Genomic DNA, 19,747 nt, shown 5'->3' on the forward strand with positions numbered 1-19,747 from the left:
TACTGTTTTGGGAGAAAAAAAGATGCATGATACCACTAAGCAGTGAACCTCTGACAGATATCCTACAAATCTGCTATGTTTTTTCCGTTTGCCATCTCCAGTACGCATATGGTTGGGGTCCAATCATTACGCTGGGAACACTAGCATCTATAAAAACGTTTGCAGCTCTGGAATCGCCACACTTAGGAGACCGGCCCAGCCGACTAAGAGCACCATGGTCCAACGCCAGGGTTGTAATGAGGCCCATAATCTACTAATGTGAGCAGTGGGGATGGGAGCTACTATGATTAGTTACAGCACCAGTGCTGTATTCACAGGGACAAAGTGGGACCATACCAACATGCCAAGTGATGTCCAGGAAAGATAATAGATACACACAGCTAGAGTAAACCCATCCTGTCATTATGTTGGGTTATAGTTGTTGTTTTTTTTTTTTAAATACATTGATTTATTTAAAACAAAAAAAAGTAATTCTAGGGAACAGGAAAAATCGAGTTGGGTTTACAAAATAATTCATTATACAGATAATCTCAACTGGATTGCATTATATCAGAGGTCTGCAACCTGCGGCTCTCCGGATGTTTTGGACTATGACTCCCATGATTCCTCACAATCGACTGCTGTTTAGGGTTCATGGGAGCGGTAGTCTAAAGCATATGGAGAGCCATATGGAGAGCCAAAGGTTGCAGACCTCTGCATTATATAAACAGCTCCCAGATGTTACAAGCCACTGGGTTGGTGAGCCCAGCATTGCATATTAATAAACACAGTGACACACCGATAAGATAGTGTGTGGGGGGGTAGTAAATATACACAAATATACACAGAGAGCGCCTGACCCCCTATGTACTCCTCTGCATACACAGCAGGGTTCTCAAGTCTTTGGCTCTGTAGATGTTTTGGACTAAAACTCCTATTAACCCCAGCCAGCATAATCAATAGTGAGGGGTCAAGGGACTCGTAGTCGAAAAAACATCTGGGGAACCACAAGTTGAAGGCCCTTGCCCTAAAGACTGGAGGCCGTGGGAAATACGTTTTAAAATCCACCTGATAATCTCTGTTGGAGGCAGAATGGGCGGGTTCAAGCTTGGAGTTCAATATGTATAATACAATAAAGAGTAAGATAACACGTCTTGTTTTACTTACATCCAACCCCCTTTACACAGGAACTCTATAAGGTTTTCCGGCATCACTAGTCCTGACAAAATGGACCGTCTGCTATGATTGATTAAAAAATGTGTATAACAAATTTTTATTCAAATAATTCGAACTGAATTTAAACATAAAACACTACCCTCACCTAACACAGTGTACTAAACACTAAAAAACAGTTACTAAAACATGAAATACAAAATTCACTTATTTGCATGACACAAAAGATATCACATAACATAACACAAAAAAATCTCAATGTGTCTCTAAAACAACAACCATCCCAACATGTTTCTGTTCTTCACTGCCCAGTTCGGGCGAACATTCTTCAGGGGAAATTTTTTTAAAAAAAGCATCCACTAATCTCTTCAACACCGTGCTGAAAGGGTAGATTCAAACTTCTATACAGGCAAAGGAAGGAAAGAACCTCCGAGCCTGTAAGAGTAAAAGGAAAAACTAATGAGTTCCAAAAAGAGGGAAAGGAAGTACTACAAAATGTAGAAAAAGAACATGGCATAGAGGTTATGCCACACTCACACGGGTCCCAACAGGGCACCCACAAATTTACCTTTAAATGGTGAAACTTCAAAGCGCGTCACAGGATGACAAATTCGCTGGTTTCTCGCCAAATGAGAGACCACTACTTCACAAAAGCGTCATAGTCCGCTAAAGTATCGCCACACCTAAATGAGACAGAACCAATACACAGAGACACAGAGACCACATGCTCTGTTATATCCAGAAAGGGGCTTCAAAATGCAATTACACATGAAAAACGAAAGGAGAAATCTCCTTTGCAAACACGTTGATTGCTGCTTTGCTTGTTACAGTCTTGATCCCTACATCTGTGAAGGTAATTTATTTTATGATATTTGGAGCCCTGTTTTCATGTGTAATTGCATTTTGAAGCCCCTTTCTGGATATAACAGAGCATGTGGTCTCTGTGTATTGGTTCTGTCTCATTTAGGTGTGGGGATACTTTAGCGGACTATGACGCTTTTGTGAAGTAGTGGTCTCTCATTTGGCGAGAAACCAGCGAATTTGTCATCCTGTGACGCGCTTTGAAGTTTCACCATTTAAAGGTAAATTTGTGGGTGCCCTGTTGGGACCCGTGTGAGTGTGGCATAACCTCTATGCCATGTTCTTTTTCTACATTTTGTAGTACTTCCTTTCCCTCTTTTTGGAACTCATTAGTTTTTCCTTTTACTCTTACAGGCTCGGAGGTTCTTTCCTTCCTTTGCCTGTATAGAAGTTTGAATCTACCCTTTCAGCACGGTGTTGAAGAGATTAGTGGATGCTTTTTTTAAAAAAATTTCCCCTGAAGAATGTTCGCCCGAACTGGGCAGTGAAGAACAGAAACATGTTGGGATGGTTGTTGTTTTAGAGACACATTGAGATTTTTTTGTGTTATGTTATGTGATATCTTTTGTGTCATGCAAATAAGTGAATTTTGTATTTCATGTTTTAGTAACTGTTTTTTAGTGTTTAGTACACTGTGTTAGGTGAGGGTAGTGTTTTATGTTTAAATTCAGTTCGAATTATTTGAATAAAAATTTGTTATACACATTTTTTAATCAATCATAGCAGACGGTCCATTTTGTCAGGACTAGTGATGCCGGAAAACCTTATAGAGTTCCTGTGTAAAGGGGGTTGGATGTAAGTAAAACAAGACGTGTTATCTTACTCTTTATTGTATTATACATATTGATATCCCTGTCAGTAGAGTAGGATGTTATTATAGGGACTGTTTATACCTATTTGAACATACTTCAAGCTTGGAGTTCTCCAGCTCAAATGTGGATTTCTTCGTTTATTCGCAATCAGAAAAGATATAATTTGGCTATGGTTGGTTACAACCTTAAAATTGTTCCTGCAAAACTGGTAGCCATCAGGGCCAGTAAGCGATGCTCAGAGAAAATCGTCAGCTGCGAATAAATCATTTCTAGGGCCTTGCGAAAACCTGTAGTTGGCTGTGGTAGTGCTACAATCAGGGGACCCAGCTAAACAGATGCCCTGTTTATCAGGCTTGTTTGAATCACTCTGTGGGCAGAAGGCCAAAAATAACTCTTCTGAAGGATCTCAAACAAAAAAACAAAAAGATCATGTATGTTCCTATGGCTACATCAGGGGATCTGCAATCTATGGCTCTTCAGGTGTTTAGGACTACGACTCCCATGACCCTTCATGGCATCAGGCTGGGGCTGAAGGGAGTTGCAGTGAATTACAAAACATATAATGCAGAGTCGTTTACTATCACTTATATACATGCATTTATCACTGCCATGAAACCGTGCTGCTTCTAGAAAATCCTGTGTGTTTTGCTGCATGTCTAATAACTCTGCACCTGTGCATGTAGCGGTGGTTTCTGGGTCAGTCTCCCCCATGCACAATGGAACTGTCAATGTTTGCAAACGTTCATGCACAAAATCACTAGGCCACGCACGGAAAGCGTTCAACCAATCAGGAGAGTGGACATGCGATGAGATACTCGGCACCCTGTGCATAATAGCAGTCCCCATTGGTGGTTTCCATGGTGACCGATCGGATCTAAAACCCAATGCAGCGAATCACAATCTGAGTGATTTGGTGCCTAAAGGCAGTGCCAACCATAAAGAAACCTATATATGTATGCCATGCATACAGCCCAGGCCGCGGAATATGGTTCAGGCCCCACCTGTTCTGCTAGTATATCCGTGTGTGGAGGCCTGGGGCGGTCTTGAAATAACTCTCAACCAATCAGGAAAGGAGAAGTCTGTTGCTCAGCTATAGGCTCCTTCCGGGCCGCAGTATTGGGAAACGCAAGAGATGTCTGCGTTAGGTTTGGCTGCAGTCTTGCATGAATCGTTCTTTCCCTGCTGCATCCCTCCCTCCCTGTGTTTGAAGCAGCTATTTCCTTCCCCCTTTTCTCACCCACGCTCATTTTTCTTTCTTTGAGCAAACTAAGGTCTGGATACCCCTGAGGAGGCACAGTACGACACTCGACGGACTAACCGGGGCGATCTGAATCTTCTCTGGGGGTGAATTGGCGCAGTATAAATGCGTAAAACATTTCTGCCGCTATGAAGGGCTATGCCATTTTGTTTATTGAGCCATAGGGTCAGTATACCCCTATGTAAATCTATACGCATTTGATGTGAGAAGTGTCCAAAGATTTTGACCAGTGTAACCATGGGATGCTTTCTAGGATTTAAATGTGCCCGTGGGAACACTGCATGATTCTGTAAAATAAAGGGGGAAAACCGACATTTTTTGTTTAAGCTTTGATTATCTCACCAGGGACTCAGAACAGGAACTTTGCAAGTGCAATCCTATTGACCCTAGAACAAAGAGCCTCATTACGCGTTTGGCGGCAAATTGGCTGTAAAACCGCCAATTTACTGCCAACATCTTTGACCGTTAATGCCACCCGGTCCTGTGGCATAATGAGCGGTGGTATGGTAGTGTCAATCTCCATTTCATGGGGTTTTTTGGCAGCTTTACCGCAAGCAGTCATTCTGCGCGGTAAACCCAACGATTTGAGGCCTTAAAGTGGAGGATTCACCAGTCTTATTTATGCTGGAGGTAAATCCGCCATTTAAACGTCAAACTTGGAATTAAGTGACGCGGGAAAGGCAGCCGTTATTCTGTTACCTCTAAAAAGTGGCAGTAACAGAATTTTTTACCGCACCCCTGATCTCGTTATAAGGACCGTATTTCTTTCATACATTTTTTGCATACAGGCAGTGTTTGCCCTCGTGCTAATATTTTATAGTATAGAAGAAAACAGTTCAGATTCCCATTTTAATGGGAAGGAAAGGTGCAACACACAAAAGCTATATCATTCAGAAAAAAAATGTATTATAGAAAAAAGACATAATTCTCATTAAAACTGTGTTAAATAATACACAGATTAAGGAACAACCCTAAAACCAGGTTATCAAAAAACAGGACGATTACATACACAACATCAATGTAAAAATAAAAAAACAACCATACCACATTAACTAAAAAAACAACATTTACCATACAAATATCAGTGAAAAATCCATTTGTTGCAATCTATATATAACCCCTCTGCTGCCCTCGTGCTGATGCCATTGCATATTAACACACAGGTAAATGTTGCAGAAAAGGCATGGAAAGACTATTGTGTTGCACTGGGGCAATCTTTGCTCTAGTGCTACCGTGCAAAGTTGCACTTGCACCGGTGGAAAGTTTCTGCAATGAGTAACCAAGTATGTCGAGTGTCGAATGGGCACTACCCATGGTAATGGCTGCAACTGGAATCAATGGGTAACATAGGCTTCTTATTATACAACACACAAGGCCCAAGGAGTACATTATATATGAAGACGTTTCTCATAAAAGTGGGACTCAGCATCTACACAAGACTTCACAAATTGTCGGCGACCCTCCTGAGTGGGAACCATCTCAGCAAACAGGATGTTTGGCTGCGTTTTTGGCAAGAGTTCACAAACGCTAAGGGTTAAGAAAGATACATGGGGAACGCAAGAACATGGCCAATGAGGGGGCGGCTACTGGGCAGCTCCGGCTCCTGTGAAAGATCGGACAGCAACAAGAGGATACAAGAGACCCAGGACAAGCAGGGCCCATGTATTGGGTCACACCAGCTAAAAAAAGAACCATCTGGTCCTTTCCATGTAAATAAAACCACACCAACAACAGCTGCTTGTGAAAGTCGCAGCATTTACGAAAGCCGGTCGCTAGTGCGGCAGAGCACTCGGGTATGACTCTGCAAATTGTGCTGTTGCCGCTGCTTCCATGTGAGGCGCTTGACAGTGAAATAGCTTGGGAGGACTGACAGTTTAACAGGCTTGCATGTGTCGTTACTGGCTCTAGGGACCCTATTATAGAAAACATGTAATGTAATGTAAGTGTTCTTGTACAGCACCCGTCCTCCACTTTTGGTAGCATCTCTGTGCTTGGCTGTGTGAGAAAAAACGGGGCAGGGGTTCAATAGTGGGACAGTGGGAAAGGCAGATGCAAAACCTGTGGTGTTGACGGGTGCAGCTCGGAAGTACCTGGTTACTGAGTGCCAATCTGCTTTATATAGATTTGGCCAAAGCAACTTGGGAGTATGCAATCCATAGGGAAGTGCCCAATATCTGATAGACTACTGTGCTTTGGATCTGGCTTGCCGTTGATGTGGGGGAGTGTGACAGGGATAACTAGGAGAGCTTAGTCGTGGCCTGATTAATGCTGATGTGCTAAAGACTAGGCCTGTGGTGGCCTTCTGTTGGAGTTTGTGTTTGCAGTATAAGGTGGTAGTAGATCCGAGAGGGGAGTCAGTTAGTCCAATGAAGGCCAAGCCTTACAATGCAAAACAAACTTCCACCCTGCTCTCCTACCCACGGCCCAGGCCAGACAGGTCCCATTTCTGTGGCAGATGAGGGATGGGGGCCGTGTGGAAACTAAGAAATGACCATAACTTGCCAAGGCTTATGGGAGACAAGAACATATGGTACGGTGGAGGGGCAGCTTAACATTTGAGGACCGCAGTCACTGATTTCACCTTCCTTAGTATGTTGGTTAGCAGGCTCAGAGGTGCCTCAGACGTCATGCTAGCATGCTCAGGTGCTATTCTCAGTGGCTCCTGGGACTTTTTCTCCGTCAAGGGCAGGACAAGGCGTGTGTTAGGTGTTCGTCAGGCATTGGTCGGGGCAGGGACCAGAATCCCTGCTCATTTCGCCCAGAGGTCTACACTTCCGTCTCTCACAAGCCCCAAACTCTTCTGACACAGTCCGCAAGGAAATCCCTCCCCTGCCACCAACAGCCACAACTCGCCCGGTCTGGAGGCAGCACAGACCTTCAGTGTCAGAGTGATGCTACAACCCTGTAAGGGATTCTTCACGAAGAAACGAGTGACATAAAAGAAGAAAGGTGGAGTGTGGAACACATTGGCCTAAACAAAGATATACCACCAACATGCCTGTCAACATGCCTGGTTCCAGTCAGGAGCTGTGAGTCCAGTCCTGGTTTTAACTTTGCATACTGGGACTTCTAGTCCTGGGTTTTTAAAGGTGAAATCCGTGTCTACAAGTCACATAATGCAAAGTTAAAACCAAGACTCGACTAGCAACTCCCATACTCCCACAGCGAACCTGTACAGGACGGCAGCAGCCTTAGGAATATTTACTTAATCCTGCTAGAACCTTCTGCCAACCGGCCCTCTTGACTTCTTTGGGACAACCTTCCCTTAGACCTACCTAACCACACCTGCCTTGAGAAAGACCCTGCGGGGTTGAAACACGTGTCGGCTGACCACCCTTTCTAGACCATGTGTCTACCTACACTATGGACAGTAAAATCACACAATAAGACACAGCAACCTGTGTGAGATCCTTTTCTTTTTACAAGGGTCAAACAAATGTCCTCTAACTGCAAGGTAACCAGGACTTTTCTGCACCCATATGGAATTGGGATGTTGGCAGGCATGCGTCAGTGGCAAATTACCACCATCCAGCAGGATTGCAATTGAACACTACCACCAGCAGTATGACATTACCACGAGTGGGGGGTAATACTGCAGAGGGTAAAAAACCAGGGCTTCATTTTAACGCAAGGTGGTAAATAACATAATGTGAACGATAGCATACATTAATTTCAGTACATGATCCCTGAGAGCAGGACTCAATGCAATGGGATTCCAGGTAAGCAATGGGATCATTACCAGTTCATCCCTCTGACTCATCCCAGTCCTCTCAACTTGTTGATAACCTCACTCCTGAGACGGGGCAGAGCAGGGCTACCTGTGATGGGCTCGCTGGTGAGTAATCTCTCATAGGCAGCTCGTTCCTCTTTCTCACTGCACTCCTTACCCCTTGCTATTAGCTCCAGCCTTGAGATGGGGTAGAGCAGAATTTGGTGTAATAGGATTACCGCTCAGGTCACAGCTCATATCTGTTTGTCAACCCAGTCCTCTCGCAGTGTTGATCATTTCATTTCAGAGAAGCGGTGGAGATGGAGTCAGTGTGATGGGATTGCATATCCGTAATAGGTCAGGAATTTGTGCCAGATGTCATGGCAGTCACAACTCAAAAAACAAGAAAGGATACAGGCAACTCCACCCTTTTCCACGTGTTTAAATACTTTTAGGTTATGTCCGATGGCAATGGTTAAATAATCCACTGCAACCGACCAGAAATCTGTTAAAAAACATTTCATATCGCACACAATAATACCAAAGGGGACGTCCCTTTGTTGACTCTCGTGGACGCCCCAATGTATTGTTATAAAAAGGACTATGTCCCACTGTGAAGTTAGTAAACACGGGTGACAATGTCTCATATCACGACACTGCTCAAAAGTGAGAAAATGCACTGGTTCTGATGCATATTTCCACTTTACCTGTCACTCGCACGTGCCACCCTTCATGCAGTTTAAGAGAGTAATTAAAATCCTTGTATCTGCACATTCAGGCTCAACTGAGATGTTATTTAGAAATTAATTCAGTACAGAACAATGGCTCGTTGTGAGAGTGACCAAATCGCACCAATAATCAACATGCGATTCTTAGGCAGCACCAGTCTCTTCTTCAAACCCAGCTCAAAATATATGTGTTAACCCTTTAGCCCTTAAGCCCCTCCCCCCTGCATCTTAAAGCACTGCTCGTTCAAATTAACAAAATGTGGGTTGTCTTGAGGCTATCCAAGCCTGCCCTTGTGTTTTTGGGCCTCTGTCTCTCCATGTTGCTTTCCAGTTTTTTCTTTAACTTTCTACTACACCGTTCAGAACTTTCAATATGTCACAGATTTATTTGAAATCTATCCGATTGTATAGTCCCTTCTTGGTGGGTCGAGGTCGGGATCCTTGTGGGCCAATGATGTACGTCATGAACCCAAAATGATGCCTCTCTACCGGGAAAAGTTCAGTTTGTGATGTCACTCCAGGGACCCGACCTCAGTGTCGCCAAAGCGCGCACTGCGCAAGTCTAAAGAGAACAGTCACCTGCTAAGCATTACAAAATAAAACTCTATGCAGTGGCAGAGCTTGGGGGGCCTGAAGACCTCTCACACTGAGGATGTTGAAGGCAGCACGCTACAATGACGCTCAGCATGGGACCACAAATATCAGGCACTTAGAGGCACATTGGATTTTGGGTGGTCAGTCATGGCCCCAATCACAACCCACTGTTTAAAACTGTCCTCCGGTTAGCACACCATTTTGATGCTGGCTGCACTCCTGACTCTATGCCTTACAGAACATTAAAGAGAAGGGAAAATCATCCCCTTAGAAAAATAGCAAAAAGCGAAATGGGTCACGTACACCTTGAGATTGTCGCCTGGCGTGTCTGTGACTATCTTTGACCACTACGGCAGTTGGTGAGCAGGTCCAAGTGGATCTAGGTCACATGGCCCAAGACCGCTTTCCTGTCAATCACTTTAAACTGTTGGTGGCTAACTGTTTTGCCGTCATTTTACCCTACTTAAGCAGCCCTCCAGCCTCTTTTCCTTTACGGTTGTGGAGCAGGTGCAAGTGGATCTAGGTCACGTGGCCTAAGCCACACCCTCCTTCTTAGCCCTGCCTCTTCCTTTCTGTTCTTAACTCTTAGATCAAGGGCGTCTCTCTCCCGGACCTTCGAAGTGAAGGGCAGGCAAAGGAAAGGGCAATTCCTGTTTGGACCTGTTCAGACTGGGAGGACCCATGGTCCAAAACACTGCTCAGACAACAGTTAAGCATGCGCCAACATGTGTTTTCTCCCTCCGTCCACATAGGCCATCCCCACCACCACCAGGCAATGCCAACGACATTGCCCCTCCTCTAAGGCATGGATTCTGCAATGCAGGAACCTCACTCACATTTAACCCCAAACCCATCACTGTCCACAACAAGGACGTTGATGCTCTCCAACATCCGCTCAGCTGTCACTCATGCAGCAGACATCGCCGACCTCATCACTATACAGGACCTTGACGCCATCTTCATCACTGAGACCTGTCAGAAACCGCTTATACCCACATCCTAGACGTCCTTGTCCCCGACGGCTGCAGCATCCAACACAGAGACCATCCGAACAAGACAGGCGGAGGCCTCGCAGTCATCCAAAAGACCTTGTGGCCCTGCCCCAGACTTGACACCGACAACATTGGCTCCTTTGAAGTCCTCACCTGCCACTTCCCACTTTTCCCTATGGACCCAGTCACCTTCCATCTCATGTACAGGCCACCCAAATCCTACACTGCTTTCATCAGAGACAACACCGACCTGGTCAACACCTTTTCCCTCACGCATGCCAACAACATCTTCCTAGGCGACTTCAACATCCCAAGCAACAAGGCCCTCAAAACCGATGAAGGAAGCTCTCCTTGGCCTTCTCGACACCTCAGCCTCACACAGCACACAAAAGACCCAACACATGAGAAAGTTAACATCCTCGACCAAACCATCACTGCTCTATCTTCCCTCCACTACAGCTCTCCTCTCACGCTTGACTGGTCTGACCACCTAGCCGTGTCTTTCAACATCCTGCACACCACCCCAGTCAAGAACTCCCAGCAGAAACCCATCAGACAAACCTTCTGGTTCTTCACTAACTTCCCGGTGAAAGCCCTCACGGAAGACCTCACCAACCTCCACCTTACATGGGCCGAACACCCACAAACGAACTGTGACTGTCTACTGGAAACACTCAATGTCACCTTGTCAGCCTCCATGGACTGACATGCACCTCTGAAACAACGCACCTGCAAACCGTAACCATCAGCACCCTGGTACACGCAAGAACTCAACCTCAGCAAAAGAGTAATCAGAAACAAGAGAAAACCTGGCACTGCTCCGGGACCTCATCTGACCAGGTGCTCCTCGAGGAAATCTGAGCAGCCCACCGACAACTAATCAACAGCCAAGACCTCCTACTATCAGAACACCATAGCAGAAGCTGAAAACAAAAGCGGAGCCATCAACACCTTCTTCATCGTCAAAATCAGACAAATTCAGCAAGATTCACCATCACATAGACACCATCTTTGCATCCAAAGACCCGCCTCCCGTCCCTCCTCGCAAAATCTCCACTCCCTGGACAACATTCAAGACACTCTCGCCAGAGGGCCTGGTAAAAACCCTGGCCACCTTCAAAGCCACATCGTATACAGACGATATCCTCCCAGCATCCATCCTCAAGGCCCTCCCCTCAGAAGCTCTCTCCTTCCCTACCCGGAGATCATCAACAGCTCCCTAATTCAAGGCGCCTTCCCATCGACCCTAAAAACAGGACAAATACTCCCTCTACTAAAGAAACCCTCTCTGGATCCCAAATATCTAGGTAACTATCCCCCTTTCACCAATCTTCTCTTCCTAGGTAAGATCATTGAGAAAGCGGTAGCCGTGCAACTGCAGCAACACGTTGGTACCACAATCTCCTCCAAATCAACCAATCCGGGTTTAGACACAGATGCAGCACGGAACCAGAAACCATACAGATGCTCGACAATGCCCTCAACATCCTTGATGACAGCCACCCCTGCCTCTTGGTTCTACTCGACCTCTCAGCCGCTTTCGACACAGTAGGCTAGCAGGCGTTTACATCGGCGCATGGGGATCAGCAACCTTGTCCTATGCTGGTTCAAGTCCGACCTTGCCAACCGCCAGCGGTTTGTTCAGATGGACTCCTGCACATCGTCAATGCTACCCATCACCTATGGAGTCCCGCAGGGTTCCACCCTCTCCCCAGTGATCTTCAATCTATACATGGAGCTGGTGGGAGCTCTCCTAACAACACACAATCACATCCACCAATACACTGACGACACACAGCTATACCTCAATATCGACTCCATTAAGGACATCCATAGGCTCAAACCCTGCCTCTCGCTGATCCAGTCTTGGATGTCCAGTGCATACTTGAAGCTCAATCCCTCCAAGACTGAATTCCTACTCCTCACCAACAACACCGAACACCCAGACATACAGACCTGGATATCAACCATGAACTCAGAGGGCTTCACATCCGAGCTCATCTCCTGCGCCAAGGCCCTTGGGTTCCACATCAAAAAACACCTCTCCTTCAAGGCACATATAGCTAAGATATCTCAGACGCTTAGTATCAGCTCTCCCTTCTGCTGAAAGCCAAGCCCTTCCTCCCTACGGACAGCTTTTGATCCACCATTCAAGCACTGGTCCTATCCCACTTGGATGGGGCAATGCACTCCTCGAAGGCCTCCAATTGTCCTCCCTTGTACCCCTGAGAAGTTTTCTACACAGGGCTGCATATCTCATCAAGGGTCTACGCAGATACGCCCCCATCACCCTGCCCTCATCGACCTTCACTGGCTCACTCTGCACTCAAGAATCACCTCCGAGTCTTGCTGCATCATCTATAAGGCAGTCACCCTGAAGTCACCCAGCTACCTCGCAGAGAAACTCAGCATCTGCAGCACACAGCGCACCACCAGAAGACAGGACACGTGCACTCTTGAAATCCGCCGCGGCAAAAAAGTAAAGGATCAGAAAAAAAGACTAAAAAAAGACTTCTCTGCCTATGCCCCAAGACTATGCAACCTCCTCCCCGTCAGCATCATACCGCCCCCACCCTCCTACAATTCAGAAAAGAACTCAAGAACCACCACTTCAAGGAATCTCTGCTCCCCAACACCTAGGCCATAATGTTGCACCTTGCGCCACCTGTCTCACTAGATGCCACCCGCCACTCTCCTCCCCACCACCCAGTACAGCTGTACCCAACTCTATCCTACCCCCCCGCTGTATATCTGTATAGTTGCATACCTCTGTAAAGCCCTCTGTTATGTATCTGTAATGTTGTATACCTCTGTAAAGCCCTCTGTTATGTATCTGTAATGTTGTATACCTCTGTAAAGCCCTCTGTTATGTATCTGTAATGTTGTATACCTCTGTAAAGCCCTCTGTTATGCATCTGTAATGTTGTATACCTTTGTAAGGCGCTCTGTTATGCATCTGTAATGTTGTATACCTCTGTAAAGCGCTCTGTCATGCATCTGTAATGTATACCCATGTAAAGCGATCCGTTATGCATCTGTAATGTATACCCATGTAAAGCGCTCTTTTATGCATCTGTAATGTATACCCATGTAAAGCGCTCTGTCATGCATCTGTAATGTTGTATACCTCTGTAAAGAGCTCTGTCATGCATCTGTAATGTATACCCATGTAAAGCGCTCCGTTATGCATCTGTAATGTATACCGATGTAAAGCGCTCTGTTATGCATCTGTAATGTATACCCATGTAAAGCACTCTGTCATGCATCTGTAATGTTGTATACCTCTGTAAAGCGCTCTGTCATGCATCTGTAATGTATACCCATGTAAAGCACTCCGTTATGCATCTGTAATGTATACCCATGTAAAGCGCTCTGTTATGCATCTGTAATGTATACCCATGTAAAGCGCTCTGTTATGCATCTGTAATGTTGTATACCTCTGTAAAGCCCTCTGTTATGTATCTGTAATGTACACCCATGTAAAGCGCTCTGTTATGCATCTGTAATGTTGTATACCTCTGTAAAGCGCTCTGTCATGCATCTGTAATGTTGTATACCTCTGTAAAGCGCTCTGTCATGCATCTGTAATGTATACCCATGTAAAGCCCTCTGTTATGTATCTGTATTGTTGTATACCTCTGTAAGGCGCTCTGTCATGCATCTGTAATGTCGTATACCTCTGTAAAGCGCTCTGTTATGCATCTGTAATGTTGTATACCTCTGTAAAGCGCCCCGTTATGCATCTGTAATGTTGTATACCTCTGTAAAGCGCTCTGTCATGCATCTGGAATGTTGTACACCTCTGTAAAGCGCTCTGTCATGCATCTGTAATGTATACCCATGTAAAGCCCTCTGTTATGTATCTGTAATGTTGTATACCTCTGTAAGGCGCTCTGTCATGCATCTGTAATGGCGTATACCTCTGTAAAGCGCTCTGTTATGCATCTGTAATGTTGTATACCTCTGTAAAGCGCCCCGTTATGCATCTGTAATGTTGTATACCTCTGTAAAGCGCTCTGTCATGCATCTGTAATGTATACCCATGTAAAGCCCTCTGTTATGTATCTGTAATGTTGTATACCTCTGTAAGGCGCTCTGTCATGCATCTGTAATGGCGTATACCTCTGTAAAGCGCTCTGTTATGCATCTGTAATGTTGTATACCTCTGTAAAGCGCCCCGTTATGCATCTGTAATGTTGTATACCTCTGTAAAGCGCTCTGTCATGCATCTGGAATGTTGTATACCTCTGTAAAGCGCTCTGTCATGCATCTGTAATGTATACCCATGTAAAGCCCTCTGTTATGTATCTGTAATGTTGTATACCTCTGTAAGGCGCTCTGTCATGAATCTGTAATGTCGTATACCTCTGTAAAGCGCTCTGTTATGCATCTGTAATGTTGTATACCTCTGTAAAGCGCCCCGTTATGCATCTGTAATGTTGTATACCTCTGTAAAGCGCTCTGTCATGCATCTGTAATGTATACCCATGTAAAGCCCTCTGTTATGTATCTGTAATGTTGTATACCTATGTAAGGCGCTCTGTCATGCATCTGTAATGGCGTATACCTCTGTAAAGCGCTCTGTTATGCATCTGTAATGTTGTATACCTCTGTAAAGCCCTCTGTTATGTATCTGTAATGTTGTATACCTCTGTAAGGCGCTCTGTCGTGCATCTGTAATGTCGTATACCTCTGTAAAGCCCTCTGTTATGTATCTGTAATGTTGTATACCTCTGTAAGGCGCTCTGTCATGCATCTGGAATGTTGTATACCTCTGTAAAGCGCTCTGTCATGCATCTGTAATGTATACCCATGTAAAGCCCTCTGTTATGTATCTGTAATGTTGTATACCTGTGTAAGGCGCTCTGTCATGCATCTGTAATGGCGTATACCTCTGTAAAGCGCTCTGTTATGCATCTGTAATGTTGTATACCTCTGTAAAGCGCTCTGTTATGCATCTGTAATGTTGTATACCTCTGTAAAGCGCCCCGTTATGCATCTGTAATGTTGTATACCTCTGTAAAGCGCTCTGTTATGCATCTGTAATGTTGTATACCTCTGTAAAGCGCCCTGTTATGCATCTGTAATGTTGTATACCTCTGTAAAGCGCTCTGTTATGTATCTGTAATGTTGTATACCTCTGTAAAGCGCCCCGTTATGCATCTGTATTGTTGCATACCTCTGTAAAGCGCTCTGTTATGCATCTGTAATGTTGTATACCTCTGTAAAGCGCCCCGTTATGCATCTGTATTGTTGCATACCTCTGTAAAGCGCTCTGTTATGCATCTGTAATGTTGTATACCTCTGTAAAGCGCCCCGTTATGCATCTGTATTGTTGCATACCTCTGTAAAGCGCTCTGTTATGCATCTGTAATGTTGTATACCTCTGTAAAGCGCCCGTTATGCATCTGTATTGTTGCATACCTCTGTAAAGCGCTCTGTTATGCATCTGTAATGTCGTATACCTCTGTAAAGCGCTCTGTTATGCATCTGTAATGTTGTATACCTCTGTAAAGCGCTCTGTTATGTATCTGTAATGTTGTATCCCTTTGTAAAGCGCCCCGTTATGCATCTGTATTGTTGCATACCTCTGTAAAGCGCTCTGTTATGCATCTGTAATGTCGTATACCTCTGTAAAGCGCTCTGTTATGCATCTGTAATGTTGTATACCTCTGTAAAGCGCTCTGTTATGTATCTGTAATGTTGTATACCTCTGTAAAGCGCCCCGTTATGCATCTGTATTGTTGCATACCTCTGTAAAGCCCCCTGTTATGCATCTGTATTGTTGCATACCTCTGTAAAGCGCCCTGTTATGTATCTGTAATGTTGTATACCTCTGTAAGGCGCTCTGTCATGCATCTGGAATGTTGTATACCTCTGTAAAGCGCTCTGTCATGCATCTGTAATGTATACCCATGTAAAGCCCTCTGTTATGTATCTGTAATGTTGTATACCTGTGTAAGGCGCTCTGTCATGCATCTGTAATGGCGTATACCTCTGTAAAGCGCTCTGTTATGCATCTGTAATGTTGTATACCTCTGTAAAGCGCTCTGTTATGCATCTGTAATGTTGTATACCTCTGTAAAGCGCCCCGTTATGCATCTGTAATGTTGTATACCTCTGTAAAGCGCTCTGTTATGCATCTGTAATGTTGTATACCTCTGTAAAGCGCCCCGTTATGCATCTGTAATGTTGTATACCTCTGTAAAGCGCTCTGTTATGTATCTGTAATGTTGTATACCTCTGTAAAGCGCCCCGTTATGCATCTGTATTGTTGCATACCTCTGTAAAGCGCTCTGTTATGCATCTGTAATGTTGTATACCTCTGTAAAGCGCCCCGTTATGCATCTGTATTGTTGCATACCTCTGTAAAGCGCTCTGTTATGCATCTGTAATGTTGTATACCTCTGTAAAGCGCCCCGTTATGCATCTGTATTGTTGCATACCTCTGTAAAGCGCTCTGTTATGCATCTGTAATGTTGTATACCTCTGTAAAGCGCCCCGTTATGCATCTGTATTGTTGCATACCTCTGTAAAGCGCTCTGTTATGCATCTGTAATGTCGTATACCTCTGTAAAGCGCTCTGTTATGCATCTGTAATGTTGTATACCTCTGTAAAGCGCTCTGTTATGTATCTGTAATGTTGTATCCCTTTGTAAAGCGCCCCGTTATGCATCTGTATTGTTGCATACCTCTGTAAAGCGCTCTGTTATGCATCTGTAATGTCGTATACCTCTGTAAAGCGCTCTGTTATGCATCTGTAATGTTGTATACCTCTGTAAAGCGCTCTGTTATGTATCTGTAATGTTGTATACCTCTGTAAAGCGCCCCGTTATGCATCTGTATTGTTGCATACCTCTGTAAAGCCCCCTTTTATGCATCTGTATTGTTGCATACCTCTGTAAAGCGCCCCGTTATGCATCTGTATTGTTGCATACCTCTGTAAAGCGCCCCGTTATGCATCTGTATTGTTGCATACCTCTGTAAAGCGCTCTGTTATGCATCTGTAATGTTGTATACCTCTGTAAAGCGCCCCGTTATGCATCTGTATTGTTGCATACCTCTGTAAAGCGCTCTGCTGCTTCTCGAAGCCGGGTCTGGGCTCAATAAATACCATCATAATACAAAATAATAACACGGCGCTTAGAGAAGTGGACCTTCTGCTTAAAGCGCTATATATATATATATATCACAAAAAGAATACAGAGGGTCGGTGACAGCGACGGACACTTCACACGCGTTCCTATCTACCCCTCTGCCGCCCCACTGCACTATATTTACAGCCCACGTTCCAGGCAATGGATAGATAAATGCCATTCTTTTTTTGGCTCTGCTTGCAGACAGCAGCACACAGCCGGCACATCGGGGGAGGGGAGGGGGTCTCCTAAGTGGAACAGATTGCTTGTGGGATGCATTACGCTAATTCTAATTGTTTAAAACAAGTGCACTGCATTTGCCTGCTGCGTGTAGAAGTGTACGGGTGCGACGTGTCCTGTTAGCTGGGGCCACTTAAAACAGCGATTTCGGACAGAGCGCCTTACCTGACTGCTCGCAAGGTCGCCTCGAGGTCGCTATACAAAGAACTTGTGGGTGCTGCCTTATGGCGCCGCGAAGGAAGCCCTCCAGGCGCTGGATGTGCGGCCTTCCATGGTGCGAGGCGGCGGCGCTATCCCGAGGCCGCCCTCCCAAGCCCTGTCTTTGAAGCCTGCGGTTTATTTCGGGACCACCTCATGACCGCCGTGCACTCGCCAAAGAGCCGCCTTGTGGTGCATCTCCGGTTTCCTGCGTGCACACTCGGTGCACGCGGCAAGCGCTCGGCCGCACACACACGTCCAGGACCTTCTGCGTTGGGTTAATATGCAGCACTTCGCTTCACTAAGACGCGCGCGGGGATGTGACCTTTTTTCGTGGGTCCCCGGTATTTGCCTTCCATATATGGGCCTTCCAAGGCCATGATTCTGCGCATGAAAAAAAACAATATTCCTTCATAATCTCCGTGAGAGAGGCAAGCTTCGTACAGAGGCTTCCCTTTTTATTTGGAATCCCCCCTGCATTTGCTCGCCGAGTTCTTCTGGCAGCTGTGTATTCCTGGGCGAGTGCAGGCACATTCAACATGGAAAGCGAGTTGCCAAACATTTCAGAGTTACCGTTGCCTTTTGCTAAGAGTTAAGAACAGAACATGTAATGCCCACTATATTCACGTAAAAGTAGCGCGGGGAAGGTGGTTGCAAATTGTACGCATGAACTGTGCGTTTAGAAATCACATCACTGGTTAAAACATTTTTTTTTTTTTAAATGAGAGGGAATGCCTCAGATTTGCTCAGTTTCATGTTGCACTGACAGTAAACTTGGACTTCCACTGCCCCCCTGCCACCAGACCCAGGTCAAGCTACACACTGGTGTGAAAGGGAGAGGGTCCACCCAGTAAATGGGGGACTGTAGTCTGATATTAATCAGCAACACGTTAAATAAGGTAATGGAGTACTAGAAGCACAACCGAAAGACAATTTAATCAAAGCAATTATAGAAATGTAAAATGTGAGTCACGCATTCATAAATCACAAAAGTCAAATCAATTCATACAGTGCTAACAAGGCACTGCACAAACTCACAAAGTGTAATGTGTGTTTAAAAGATTGACAAAAAATGGAAAGGAGCATAATAAGGTTAACAATTTTGCAAAGGAGATCAATATTCCAGAGATTGAGAATCTACTGTCTCACTCAAGGAGCATAAACACTGCCACGAGTCTGCAGGGTGCAGTGTTGTTCCGTGTGCATACTACGCGTTTCGGGTGAGGCCCTTCATCAGGTACAGAACGTAGAAAAGTTTCTGTAATAAATGGATGTATAACGTACGTTAACAAGGGGGGTCCTGGGAGTCTCTCTGCCAGACATTAGTCCTGGTTGGGAGAGACTTACCCAGAGTCTTTAGCTCACTATCTTTCATAGAGAAGAAATATCCCAAACATATCAGTCTTTGTCCTGCCCTGAGGCAGTCCAGCACCGAAATGCTAGGCAATTCTCCTCTGAACAAGAGTACCAACAGCATCCCAAGACACGTGTTTCGGTCTGGTTGGACCTCATCAGTAGGGTGGAGCTGTGCCTCTCTAAGAATAGTGAGCAAGGGAACCACGCCTGGTTCCCCTAGTAACTTAGGGTGAAACCCAAAGTTACTTAAATATGCAAATTAACAAGGGGGTACTGGGAGTCTCTCTGCCAGGCATTAGTCCTGGTTGGGAGAGACTTACCCAGAGTCTTTAGCTCACTATCTTTCATAGAGAAGAAATATCCCAAACATCTCAGTCTTTGTCCTGCCCTGGGGCCGTCCAGCACCGACATGCTAGGCAATTCTCCTCTGAACAAGAGTACCAACAGCAACCCCAGACATGTGTTTCATGTGTTTTGCCTAGCATTTTGGTGCTGGACTGCCCCAGGGCAGGACAATGACTGATATGTTTGGGATATTTATTCTCTGTGAAAAATAGTGAGCAAGGGGTCCACTCTGGATTCCCCTAGTGATTTAGGGTGAGACCCAAAGTTACTTAAATTTGCAAATTGACAAGGGGGGTCCTGGGAGTCTCTCTGCCAGACATTAGTCCTGGTTACGAGGGACTTACCCAGAGTCTTTAGCTCACTATC

The 19,747-nt window shown here is 45.2% G+C and overlaps 1 protein-coding gene across 1 annotated transcript in view; it reads right to left on the bottom strand.

Moving 5' to 3' along the window:
* ASB2 (ankyrin repeat and SOCS box containing 2) overlaps positions 1–18,016 on the bottom strand; it is a 194,051-nt gene extending 176,035 nt beyond the window's left edge. Inside the window, exon 1 of the mRNA XM_069637978.1 lies at positions 17,648–18,016. The gene's annotated coding sequence lies outside the window, so the exon portion shown is untranslated. The remainder of the gene's footprint in view (positions 1–17,647) is intronic.
* Positions 18,017–19,747: the final 1,731 nt, after the last annotated feature.

The sequence above is a fragment of the Ambystoma mexicanum genome, chromosome 14 (genome assembly GCF_040938575.1).
Source record: "Ambystoma mexicanum isolate Mex_15411 chromosome 14, UKY_AmexF1_1, whole genome shotgun sequence".
NCBI classification, from domain to species: domain Eukaryota; kingdom Metazoa; phylum Chordata; class Amphibia; order Caudata; family Ambystomatidae; genus Ambystoma; species Ambystoma mexicanum.